Below are 13,823 nucleotides of genomic sequence, written 5' to 3' on the forward strand. Positions count from 1 at the left end.
TCTTACATTTATGCTTCAACTTCTTACGTTCTCTATAACCTTATCTAAGTTCAAAATCCCAGCATTTTGCCTCTCTTTCCACTTCTAGCTTTCCCACATACCACTGTTAAACTATCAAGCAGTGCTAACATTATGACATTAACCTATGTTCAAGTCCTTGTCAGTTCTGTCCTCAAGCCCATTTCCTATGTTATGAACCATGGCAACATTCTCCTGACAGGAATCTCTCACCTTGATTACTGTAGTACAACCCAGTAGATAGTCACCAATCTATTTGAGCAGTACAAAATATTTATGCCTCAGAGTCTTTATTGGTGTCCGGAGTATATTTTCAAAAAGTATAGCGACTGTATTTTTTGCCACTGCTACCCTTCTAGCTTCATTTGTCATCTTATCTTCACCATGTGGGCCATTTTCAAGCAATAATAAACCTCTTTACACTGCCTAGAGATAGCACGTTCTTTCCTTCTTGCATGCACACCTTCATTTCTCTTTCTCTGACCAGAAAAGTGTCCCCAAATTCTGTATCTTACATCTCCTTGGATTAAACCGTATATATCACGTGGTTGTAAGTAAGTGGCCTCACGTTTATTGACCATGCTCACACATGCACATGCACATCTGTCAACAGCATTCTAGACATACATTACCAGAATACTCATTCTTTCCTCATTAGCATTTACTAAGCTATGTTCTTCTTTGTAACATGGCAATGTGTGGAGGTCATTCACATCTTACAGTTCATTACTACGAAGGATGTACAGCTAGCTCATGGCAATATAGAAACAATTGAGGATGTGAAGTATTCATCTCAATTTGTGCATGCTTCTTTGAGTAGAATATCTGCTTGATGAAAGCAAAGAAGACAGCAATATCAACAAAAAATGCAGAAGCCAGAGACTAAGCATGCAACCCCTAAAGAACAATGGTGTTCATCTAGTGCTGTGCGGTTAGAAGATATACAGCTCAGTAAACTCATTCTCTCCTTTAAAAAAATCTGCCTGCACTGGAGTTTGTTAGCTTCCTTTATTTTTCCTGATTAATCTTGCAATATTCTATAAACTATTGCTTTTCCCAATCATACCACTATATTTAATTAAAGCTAAATAAAGGTATACATTATAGAATTAAAAATGAAAAAGGAGCTCACAAAATTAAAACAACAGAGGACTAGAATAGATTCGGTGATGAGAAAAACGAAAACAATAATATGTAGATCTTGATTTAACCCTGAATGAAAGTGCACAGCCAACAATGATACCTGTAATGATTTAATAAATTGCTAAAGCAGAGCTATATGCCAGACACTGGGGCTGAATCTGGCCAGTGTCCAACATCCAGCAATTAACATAAAAGTAATGAAGTAGCTTGTAGTCTATTGAAAGAAAAGATTTGACTTAAAACATAAAGCTTAAGTCCTTAAGCTGACAAGCATTTACCTATCAAGAAACTCAGCTGTAGAGAATGAATTGTGCCTGTGGACTCGCAGTGTGACAGCTTTGCTATAATAATAACAACTGTTGCAGAAAAGGAAAAGACAGATGGACCCAACTCCTTAGCCTTTTACCATCACTCCTCCTGATTCCTCTTGCTTATTCTGAGCATCGACAAAACAGCATAGCGGTTATCATAGATCTTTGCATAGCATTGATTCAAGTGTGTGTTGAAACAAACCTGGTGCTGTGTAGTCCCCTGCATCCCCAGTTCATACCTGCCTCTTCTTCTCTACCTTCGATCTTGTGCATCTCCGAGATGAGCATTTATCTTACTTTGCATCCTCAATTCCTCTTCCCTTGTCAGTCTAGCAGGTGTTCTTTTCAGATTGCTTTCATTCTTCATTATTCATTTCAGGCCCTTTCTACTTTTGTGTCCATTTTTATGCTTCCCTTCTGATATGAACCTCAGGCATCAAACCTCTCCGTTTCTCAGAAATGTTTGTTATTATTTTTCTGCAGTTATTTCCCCAGTTAAACTACACCTTAGAAAATACGCCTGCTTAGCTTTTCCTTGTTTTAAAGAGCAGGATTTTTCTCTAAGCTTAGGAGAAGTAAATATCGGGATGTCTAAGTATTATTTCTTTTGTTTTTGTTTTGTTTTGCTTTAACACTTGTTCCAAATCTGATGAAGCTACTCTTCCCTGGTGACCACCTTAGAATCTAAATGGTACCACTGCCATTTAATTTTCAGCAGTAAGTTCAACTAAAATGTTTTTGAAACTCTGTGTCTTCAATTTTTTTTAATTTATTTATTTATTAAAGATTTCTGTCTCTTCCCTGCCACTGCCTCCCATTTCCCTCCCCCTCCCCCAATCAAGTCCCCCACCCTCGTCAGCCCAAAGAGCAATCCAGGTTCCCTGCCCTATAGGAAGTCAAAGGACCACCCCCTACATCCAGGTCTAGTAAGGTGAGCATCCAAACAGCCTAGGCTCCCACAAAGCCAGTACGTGCAGTAGGATCAAAACCTAGTGCCATTGTTCTCGAGTTCTCAGTAGTCCTCATTGTCTGCTATGTTCAGCGAGTCCGGTTTTATCCTATGCTTTTTCAAACCCAGGCCAGCTGGCCTTGGTGTGTTCCCGATAGAACATCCCCATTGTCTCAGTGTGTGGGTGCCCCCCTCGCGGTCCTGAGTTCCTTGCTCGTGCTCTTTCTCCTTCTGCTCCTGATTTGGACCTTGAGATTTCTGTCCTGTGTTCCAATGTGAGTCTCTGCCTCTGTCTCCTTTCATCGCCTGTGTCTTCAATTTTATAACCAACAATTTAGAAGTTCAGATGTTTCTAGGCTTGGTTTGCTTGTGGCCTCTAACTGGTGTGGTGAATTCCACAGAAGATTTTAAGCATGTGGGTAAATTCGGATTTTTTTCTGCATTTTAATTAGGTTGTCACAGAAATGGGATGGAGACAGACACCTTTTTCTTCCCAAGTGATTCAAAGGCCCTCAAGCAGATATTCCTGTTGTTACTCCAGCAAGTTTGGTGTGTGGAAGGCATCCCCTTTACAGACTGAGGACAAAAGCAGTGTCCCTTACATAGATAGGCACGGATGAAACCAAGCCCTCCCAGACTGTGAACTCTTCCATATTCAACTATCCTCCAAACAGTAAATAACAACACAATGCCTCATAGGTCAGAGAGTTTACATATGTTGTACCCCATAGTGCCCATGAAACACAGAAGGCAATGTTTCAAAAGGATTTAGAGAAAATACGTAATGCCCCTTCATCACCCATGCATTTCGAATTTAGGCATATTTTTGTATTACATGTTGTTTTAAAGTATGGATTTTGGAAGCTTGTATTGTTTAGATTTTTCCATTTTGTCATAATAGAATTTTGAAAGTCAGTTAGTGCACTATGTTCTTGCTAAAAATCAAGACAGATTTCTGAATTATGCATATATGCATTAAAAAAGATGTGATACACATGTGTGATACATATATATGATAAATATGTACATCACATATTTGTATATATGTATGTATATGATGTGTATATAACTGTGTGGATGTGTGTGTACAGAAAATTATGTTATATCCTGTGGGATTTGTAGAAAAATTCTTGTAACAAGGAATGCAGAGGGGTAGAAGCAGGCTCAGAAAGGCAGAAACATGAATGCATTCCTGAACCTTCTAGTGCTTGCAGTCTGTCCTTTGCACATTTTTCAAATGCTGTCTGTTTGTATATCAAATTCTAATTGAGGTGTTTATTTTCCTGTTTTACCCAATACTGTAATAGTGCCCTCATCTTGTAAACTCTGTTTTCTGTCTTTTGATATAAATGTTTGCAGTAGCACGAACTGACTGACAACAAAATTCTCTCTATTTTAAAGTAAAGATTTCCATTTTTTTTCCTTCTGTAGGTGTAAGTAAATATTCTGGGGGTGGAGTGGAAGGAGTTTGTACATTGCCTGCTTCTGAGATGAGCCTTTCATCATTTGGGATTTCTGCCTGATATGCGCAATATCACCTCCACCCCAGACACTTTCTATTCCTTCATATTGCTATTAATAATTGATTCTGTTGATGTACAAGAATAGGCTTTAAAAACACATCCCTCTTCCTAGCCAATATCTCTGCGAGTTCAGCTTTCCCAGGCAGTAGCTTGTTTCAGAACCGAGGCTTCTCTGTGAGGTGCTTTGCTGTGTAGCTACTGTATAACGCATCTAAATGGCCGCCTTCCACTTTCTTGGGCGCTAGCACATAGCTGTTTAGCTTGTTATTGGTGAGAGTTCTGTTGTTCATTTTGTTTTAGAGATAAGGTGTCACTTTCTAGGCTAAACAGCCTTGACTTCTAAAGTCATTCTTGCCTGAGCCTTCTAAGTGCTAGGCTGTCAGGTAGGCACCGTCTCATCTGGATATGTTGTACAGCCTTCCTTGAATTAATCAATCCAACAAAAACTTTTCTTGTGGCTTGCTGTCATTATTCAGTTGAATACCAGACTTTTTTTTTTTTTACAAAATACATGAAATGTTTGGACAAAAGTCATTACAGAATTATGGATGATATTTCTCTGAAATGTTGACAGGATATTTGTTTCAGATGACTTTTTTTTTCTTTCCAAGTTCATCTATTCATCTTCGAGGACTCTTGGAAGCAGAACTTTACTACTTTGTTCTACCCAGACTCTACTTCCATCAGATTTTGTCTCGGGAAGAGCATTCCCTATAACACAGTTTCTGAGAAGTTGGTGAAGTACACATGGATCTAGAGAAACCTCTGTTCATTTGAAATGTTCATTCGCTGAGAATGCAGTTTCAGAAGCGGGTCCATTTCTTCCAAAGCTGGACGATGGTGATCTTTTTTCCTCTCTTCTGGTGCCTTGCTTTCTAAAAGCATCAAGAGTGAGTAGCAGAACAGCAACTGGATGGACAGTAAGCACAGGGCGGCTATTCCGTTGTTTCTTTAAACTGCATAAGGTGTAAAAGCTGCCCTAGAAAGAGATGTTGTCCTTAAGGACAGTTGAATCAGCTATTCGTACTTCTTTTACAGCATTTGGTTCCCAGAAAACAAAAGTGTGACGAGATTTTCTTTATACACACACACACACACATTCACATTATATTTTATTTGGATATAAAATAAGCTACTCACAAAGGAAATGCACACACATATACACACACTTATATGTAGATATTATACATACTCACATATACACATCACGACCACAAAGCAATTACATATATATGCATAGACAGATGTTTATGTATCTATCATGTTGCAGGCACACATGTAATGATGTTTCATTTGTATTTTGATAAATAAAGCCTGTCTGAAGATCTGAGAATAAAACAGCCCCACTTGTCAGCCTTACAGACAGGGCAATCATGACACACACTTTAATCCCAGCAACCACACTAATTTGCAATAAAAAAAAACAGTGGTAGTGGTGCATGCCTTTAATCCCTGCCCTAGAGAGGAATATAAAATGGAGGAGACAGCTCTCAGACACAGAATCATTCTGAGGTTTCCTGAAGGCAAGATCACCATTTCAGACTGAGGTAGAGGTAAGAGACAGTGGCTGGCTGTTTTGCTGTTCTGACCTTCAGGATGAACTCCAATATCTGTCATTGGTATTTTATTAGACATTTTGCACACACACACACACACACACACACACACACACACACACGAGGGAAGGGAAGATGGCTCAGAGTGGAAATGTTTATTTTACAAATATGAGAGCCTCAGTTCTAAGTGCTGGTTCCTAGAACCCAGTGCTGTGTAGCAGAAATAGCTGGATTCTTGGGATCTTCTGGCCAACCAATCTAGCCTAAACTGTTGATATGAGTGAAGACAACAGACATCCACATACACAAGCATGGATGAGCATATCCACATACATATGAACATACACTTATACTGCGTATACAAATGTAGTATATCTTCAATAAATCCTTCAACTATCAGGAAAAAATCGTTTGTAACCACCCTACCAAGAGCACATTTGTGTTCTAATTGTTTGAAAATACTGATTATAGGAGGATATTTTAAAGAGTTCAGAAAGGTTGACTCATTCATATTTTCCTAAAGCAAATAGTTCCTATTATTCGTAACATTGATAACACTATCATTTCACCTTTCAAGATCATTGAATAATGGAAAAACCATTAGTAAACAGCACACAGAAGTCTGCCCACTGCTTATCAACAAGGAAGTTCTGGGTTTGGGGAGATGGCTCAGTGGTAAAGAGCATTGCCTGCTCTTCCAAAGGTCCGGAGTTCAATTCCCAGCAACCACATGGTGGCTCATAACCATCTTTAATGATATTTGGTGCCTTCTTTTGGTGTGTGGGTATACTCACAAACAGAATATTGTATACATAATAAATAAATATTTTAAAAAAGAATGTTCTACCTTGCAGTTTCCTCTTGCCAGGCAGATGGATACTGATTGTTTCTATGTATCTATGTTTTTTAAGATTGTATGTTTTACATACTTGGCCATTTCTACAAATATGTAGAAGAGGCAACTAACAGAATTATATCATCAGCACATTGTAAGTTTTTTAATTGCTAAAAAATTGACTATCTAACCAGTAATATAAAGGATGGTCACTTAAAATTCTGACATACCATTATTCTTTTAGTTTTTTCCAATTTGTTTAAAATATTTTGATGTAATTATTAGTATAGTAACTATTTACTCTACATTATTATCATTTTATTTGAAATTCCTATTCACATTTAATTTAATGTTAATATTCATATTTTTATAGTTGACTTTAACAGCTCATTGCATATAGTGATATCCATCATTTGCTCATTAAATTTATTATGCATATTTTCTCCAAGTATACATTTGTTGTATACTTAGCTAGGGATAAGACTTCACAGCTGCCTCTTCTGTGGTTTCAAGATTTATACATGTCAATTGTTGTCTCTGTTTCTGAAGGAAAAAATGATCTTTGCTGGATACTTTAAATAAAAAAAATAGAGGTGATGCTGGTAATAATTAAAATGTCCATTTCCATTCACAAGATATGAAACTGTGTGTTCCCTCTCAAAATAACTTCAATTCCGTAAGAGGTTATTCGACACAGAAATTAAAAAGAAATAAGTCTTTCCATAAAAGCCTGGCTTGGTCCATCAACAAAAGCCTCTGCTTTGTTGGGATGGGGGTGGGGAGAGAGTTTGGTGACTGGCTTGAATGTTAGCTATTACACTCCAGAATTAATCCATTCAGAGTTCGCCTCCCCTCAGGGTTGACTGTAAACAGCACAGCACCCCTGCAGGCAACTGATTTGGCCACAAAACCATGGATCAGTCAGAATTCAATTACTGTTTACAAAGGTTATGCAGTGAATAAAATAGTGAATGTTGCTAAATTGTGTTGTCCTCAATTCAGAAGAATACAAAAGGCACAGGTAGACAGGCTTCCTAGGTAAAAGACCTCCCCAGGACTCATGCACTGCACCCTCAGAAGACTGAAAGGCAAAGGGCCCTGAGGACACGAAAGAGTTTGCTCCGGGAATTGGAATTCTGTGTTAGCCTTGTTCGTATTTGGTTTTAGCCCTCCAAATTAAAGAAAATAATAATAGTAACAGGTCCACACTGCCTTTATTTTAATCTCTATACAGATAAATTGTTTAGTCTACATGAACTTTTCCCAACTCATTTCCCTAGACACAGAAAGCTTACAAGCAAGAAGTAGAGCCTGATTCCCACACTCATATTTAGAAAATTATGCTATTCCCAGAAGAACAAAACACAGTTGAGTCTGTCTTGGAGATGGTCACAATACTCATATATCCATAGCAACCTTTTGTGAGCAGTTGCTATTTTTGTTGTAATAAACCCACAAAAATTTAAATAATTTAAACAAATTCATTTTGTAAGCTAATTATACCTTTAAAGCAATCATCTTCAGAGAATAAGTAGTACATTTTTAATATTTTATGTCTCACAAAATTTAAGAAAATTAGGAAAAACCAAAGTAGAATGAAAAAAATCAAGAAAATGCACCTTATTTGTTTACTTACTTACTCACTCATTTGTTTGGTATATTTTGGCTGCTTGGGGCAGAGAAATCACTTTTCCTTAGACAGATATAAGATAACACTGGAAGGAGGTGTGTTCTCTTCAACACTCACATTGCTGGACAAACTCATGATGTGTTTGTTAGCTACATAATGTGCATTATGTTTCCTTTCTCACATCTCATTTATCACGTGTTGATTTTCTCCCCTCCCATCCATGAGGGTGTGTGTGTGTGTGTATGTGTGTGTGTGTGTGTATCAGATGTCTTTCCTCACTTGTGCCTACACTACATCTTTTGGGGAGGGGCTGCTTTTGTTGTTTACTTTTTTAGATAGGATCTCTTGAACTAGCTCCATGGCTAGCAAGCATCAGTAAACGCTTAGATGTCTCTAGCACTGGAATTAAAAGTGTGGACTACCAGCTTTCCTTTTCTTTGTTCTTCCATTTTTATCCTTTAGTTTTGAGATTATAGTATAATGATATCATTAATCCTCACCTTTCCTGTCTCCATACTCTCCCAATCTACTCCTCCTTGATGGTTTTAAAATTCATGTCCTGTTTTTTCATTAGTTGTTGCTATACGCATACACACATATTAATATACAATGACAGATATGTAGAGAGAGAAGGAGAGAGAGAGAAAGAGAGAGAGAGATTCTTAGTATGTTTCATATTAGTGGTATTTATGTTTTCAGGGCTGACCATTGGTATTCAGTCACCAATTGCAATGTTCTTTCATGGATTATGTTTTCCACTTTGCATTCCTTAATCATCTGTAGTTCTTTGTCTATAGTTATGATCTCGTGGTCTTTCTCTAATTCATGTTAGCATGTTTATTGTTATTGTCCTTGTTCTGCTACGTTTCAGATGTCATTTTGGTAAGATTGTATGGACACAGATTCTGGCATTACTAGGAGATGTGATGTAACAGCAAACTCTGATCCTATGACCCTTTCAATCTTTCTGTGCCCTGATACACAATGTTCCTTGAGCCTTGGCCATTGGAGAGTTATACAGCTATAGCCCATTTTGTGACCAGTTTTCATCACTCTAGGTTTTGATTGGTTGTGGTGACTGGGTTTCATCACTCTAGGTTTTGACGGGTTGTGGTGACTGGATTCCATCACTAAACATTTTGATTGATTGTGACAACTGGGTTCCATTGTTCTACATTTTGATTGTTTGTGGTGAGTTCTAGGGTTTGAACTCGGGTCCTCAGTAAAAAACTTTATCAACTGAGTTATCAATCTATTTCCCATTTATTGACAATGAGTTGCCAGTTATTTTTGTAATGATAAAATAATTTTTTTAAATTAGCTAATTAATTAGAAAGGGGGGAGAAGCAGAACCTTTTCTAAAGCTTTTTGTCCTTGAGGACTTGTGACATCAGTGTTACTCTTATAGACTTATTGCAACTCAGGCGAAGACCACTTTAAGGGAAAGAATATCAAATTAGGAACTTTTAGATGTACATAGTTCCCTTTAACCACTGTTTTGCCTCTGAGAAAACAAATTAAAAGGATACATCAGGTTAGCAAACTTATGAGAATACCGTTTTAGTAAGTGTCATCAAGTATATCATGTTGGTGAAACTAGCTTTTAGTATTTTTTTTCAAAACCTATTGTAACCAGATTCAGATTTACAGTTTGCCTATAGGTTTGGTTTTCCGTGCTATCGAAACATATTGAAGAGATTAACAAAATGTCAAAGAAGGTGAACTGCATCTTTGCACTTATCTTTGTGCTTTTATGTGGCATCTAAGCCAAATGTGGTTTCTCATCGCTGGACTCCACTCACTAAACGCTGGCCTGGACTGAGTAGGTTTCAATAAAGCCACTTATTGGAAGGGAAGAAGGAAACAAGGACACTCTGGGTAGTGTTTTCTCTTGTGTTGAGGCATTTAAAATAAAGCATTTGGAACAAAATAACTTGGTAATGTGAACATTTTTTTCACAGGCCTAGATAAGTAAAAGGAACCATGTTCCCATGTGGTTTTCTGTTGGCACTGGTTTCTGCTCATAAAGAGTTATCCTCATCCTGACTGTATTAGCCCAATATTCCTCTGTGTCTGTGTCACCAAAGGCTCCGGAACAGGACTTTTGTAAAGAGACAAAAAGGATCAGACTTCCCTGGTGTGGTAGTTTGTATGTATTTGGCCCCCATAAGCTCATAGGGAAAGGCACTATTAGGAGGTGTAGCTTTGTTGGAAGAAATGCATCACTGTAAGAGCACGTTTTGAAATTTTCCTACTTGCAGAATACTGTCCAGTGTCACAGTCAAATTCTGGTTGCTTGTCTATCAAGATGTAAGGATTCTTAGCTCTAATGACACTTTCGCTTGTTCCCCATCATGATGATAATGGACTGAATCTCTGAAGCGGTAAGCAAATCACCCCAATAAAATGTTTTCTTTTGCAGAGTTCTTGTGTTCATGGTGTTTCTTCACTGCAATGAAAAAAACTAAGACACCAAGTGTCTGATTATTCTATAAATTTCAACCCAATAAAAAAGAAAGAAGTGGTCTCTAAGTAACCACTGTCAGAATGAAGGATGATACCTCGACCTGATGGTATCTGTAGGAAATTATTTGAAAAACTTCAGCCCTATCCTTACTACTGTGGTCTACATGCAAGTTTTAATCATGAATCTTCCTCTTCTCTGCTCAATTTGACATACAATAAATCAACACATGGAGATCCAGACAAGGCTAAGGAGGTGGCTGAACATGGGGTGGCTCATTCCACAGTCTGAGAAAACTCTGCCAGCCTGTGAATTAACTCAAATTGCTAGGAGTGAGAATTGTCACAAACAATATGATTCCCACTGAAACTAGATTTCCACTATTCCCTGGTTAGACACATCAGGAGAGATCTGTGGTCCCAGACCGAGGTCTAGCACCATTTGTTACTGTAGTCTTTGTCCCCGTGTGTGATGTCCCCTAAGCAGCATGGAAACATGAGTTCTGCTGTGTCTTGGGGACCTGGAATAGTTTAATCTACACTTGTTGGTGGAAGCAATGGCATGTCCTTTCCCACTTATTAATTAGTCTTGGCTATCACTTCTTTTCCATGGTAATCTGATTAGGGATTGTTCCACATTCTCATCTGTTAGGGGGTGGAGTATGACACACTGGGAGTGGGTGTGGGGCACATGGAAGTGACAGATACAGAGCCACACTTGACATAGAAGAAAGTAGCTTCTCAGTGGTCCCTGGTCACAGAGAGCGTGAAGTTTCAAAACAAACCTACACATACAAATTAACGGAGGAAGTAACTTAGTGAGCAACATCAGGATAGGAGCTAGACACAAGAATAATAAACACATCGGAGAAATATAGATATTGACAGTGTTTGGTGAACACTCTTGCAGTGGCTAGACCATGGAGTCTGGAACATAAAATTAGCCCATAGTGAGTATCAAAATACCATACAGCTTTCAATATCCTTTTCTTCAATGCATCAATATCTCTGGGATTCATTTTATTCTCTGGTTTTGTCCATGCTGAATTATTGATAGAGGTTTGTGTGTGTGTGTGTGTGTGTGTGTGTGTGTGTGTGTGTGTGTGTGTGTATAAAGGATGTAGAGCAGAACACTCAGGGAGTCCTTGTATTCCGCTGTATTGTACTGGTAATGTTCTTCTACACACTTTGTCATTGTGAACACCTACACTAAAAATATGTACCATTTGGGCTGGAGAGATGGCTCAGTTGATATAGTACTTGCTTTTCAATCTAGAGGATCTGAGCTCAAACCCCAGAAAGTTTAGACTGCAATTTAAAAATGAACAAACAAATAAACAAAAAACCAAGTGTGGTGGTACCAGCTTGATGCATATATATAAATCCAACACTGGGGATAAAGGAACAGGTAGATCCCCAGGCCTGGCTGCTTAGCCAGCCTAGCCTACTTTACAAATATCAGACCAATGAGGTACCATATTCCTTTAAAAATTTTTGTTAGGTTTGTTTGTTTGTTTAAATATTTTATTTTATTTTTTTATTATGTATACAGTGTTCTGCTTGCATGTATGCCTACAGGCAAGATGAGGGCACTTTGTGTCATTTCTGATGGTTGTGAGCCACCATGTCTTTCCTGGGATTGATTTAGGACCTCTGGAAGAGCAGCCAGTGCTCTTAACCACTGAGTCATTTCTCTAGCCCCCACAATGCATGCCTTTAACCCCGATACTCAGGAGGCAGAGGCAGTCAGATCTCTGTGAGTTTGAGGCTAGCCTGGTTTATAGAGCAAATTCCACGACATGCTATATAAAGAAACCCTGCCTCAAAAAAAATAAAACAATATTTCTTTTTTTTTTTCTTTAAAGGAGGGCTGATGTTACTAGGAATAATACCTCAGATTGACCTCTGTTTTCCACATGTGTGTGAACATGCCTGTATATGATGTGAGATTTCCCTATGTATGCTATGAACATGTTTTCTTACCATTGTTTAACAAAGAAGCTGTTTTGGCCTATGGCAGAATATAGCCAGGCAAAAAAACTAAACTGGATTTAGGGAGAAAGAAGGTAGAGTCAGGCACAGGCCATATAGCTGCTGAAGGAGAAAGATGCCAGAACCTTAAGGAAAAGACACAGCTTCATAGCAATTCAAAGAATAATACAAATGAGTTAATTTAAGATATAAAGCTAGCTAGGAATATGTCTGAGCCATTGGTCCAAATGTTGTAATTAATATATTTTTATGTGATTTTTTTGGGTCTAGGTGGACAGGAAACAAAAGCACAGTCTCTGTTTAAATGTATACATATGTACACAGGAGCAAGCAACTGCAGACACACACACACACACAAACACACACACATACACACACGGTAGTTACCCTAGCTATATATTCTTTCATTCAAAACAAAAGGAAAAATTTCTCTTCCTAGTCTGACAAGATATTCAAAAAACCTAGGTTGTCTCCAAACTGCACTGTGTCTCTGGCTCCCTTTTCCTTTTTTGTGCTGCTGGTTCTGATTCCTGGTATGGATTCCTGTTGTGTGACAAGACTTTCTCTGGGAAGACTCAATACACACATCTACTCCCCCACTTCATAGGGAGCCCACAACAGATCAAAGAATGGCTACCACCAAATGCAACCTGATAAACCAATGTGTTTCATTGGGTTAATCCTGGGAATTTGGGTCAGAAGCAGAAATGAATCAAAGGCATCTGCATGACTAAGGCCAACCCCAATATGGGTGTCAGTTCACAACAATTGAGAACCTGGAACACACTCAGCAGGTTGCAGATACATCAGGAGACTGGAGAATGTGCTTTCCAAGTGGCTTGACTCTGGCCTAAACCTTTTCTAGGCAGCTCAGCTGGTTTCTGCTCCTTGCAACAGCTGGTTTGGGCTCAGAGCCTTTTTGCAGTTTGGCTTGCTGAACGTCTTTCTAAGTTGACTTGTCTGACAGTGGCCTTCAGCAACCTCCATTCTTGGGAGGGAGGGACCTATGGAATCTGCTCAGTCTCAGAGACTTCCTGAAGCCATTTTGACTTATTTACCTTCTTGTCTAAAAACTCCCCTGCCACATCATTGTCAGAGGAAAGGAGAGGAACAGGAGAGGAGAGGAGAGTACAGAAGAGAAGAGGAGAGGAGAGGGCCTAATTTGGTCCTATGCAGGTACCCCAGTTGTCAGTCAGGAGTCAAGGATGTTCCAGAAGTTTGGGTCACCTGATTCTGTGGGTTTCCCCATCCTGGTCTTGCCCCCGTTGTTCATATTATCGTTCCTCCCTCTCTTCACCTGGTGTGGCTTGGACATTATATGGGCCTGCTGGCAGTGGGGCCAGGATCTAACTCTAAAGCATGAACTGACTTTGTAGAGCCTATTCTCTATAGCGACCTTGCTC

This window comes from Alexandromys fortis, unplaced genomic scaffold (genome assembly GCF_014885135.2).
Source record: "Alexandromys fortis isolate MF-2015 unplaced genomic scaffold, M_Fortis_MF-2015_v1.1 scaffold_25, whole genome shotgun sequence".
Taxonomy (NCBI): domain Eukaryota; kingdom Metazoa; phylum Chordata; class Mammalia; order Rodentia; family Cricetidae; genus Alexandromys; species Alexandromys fortis.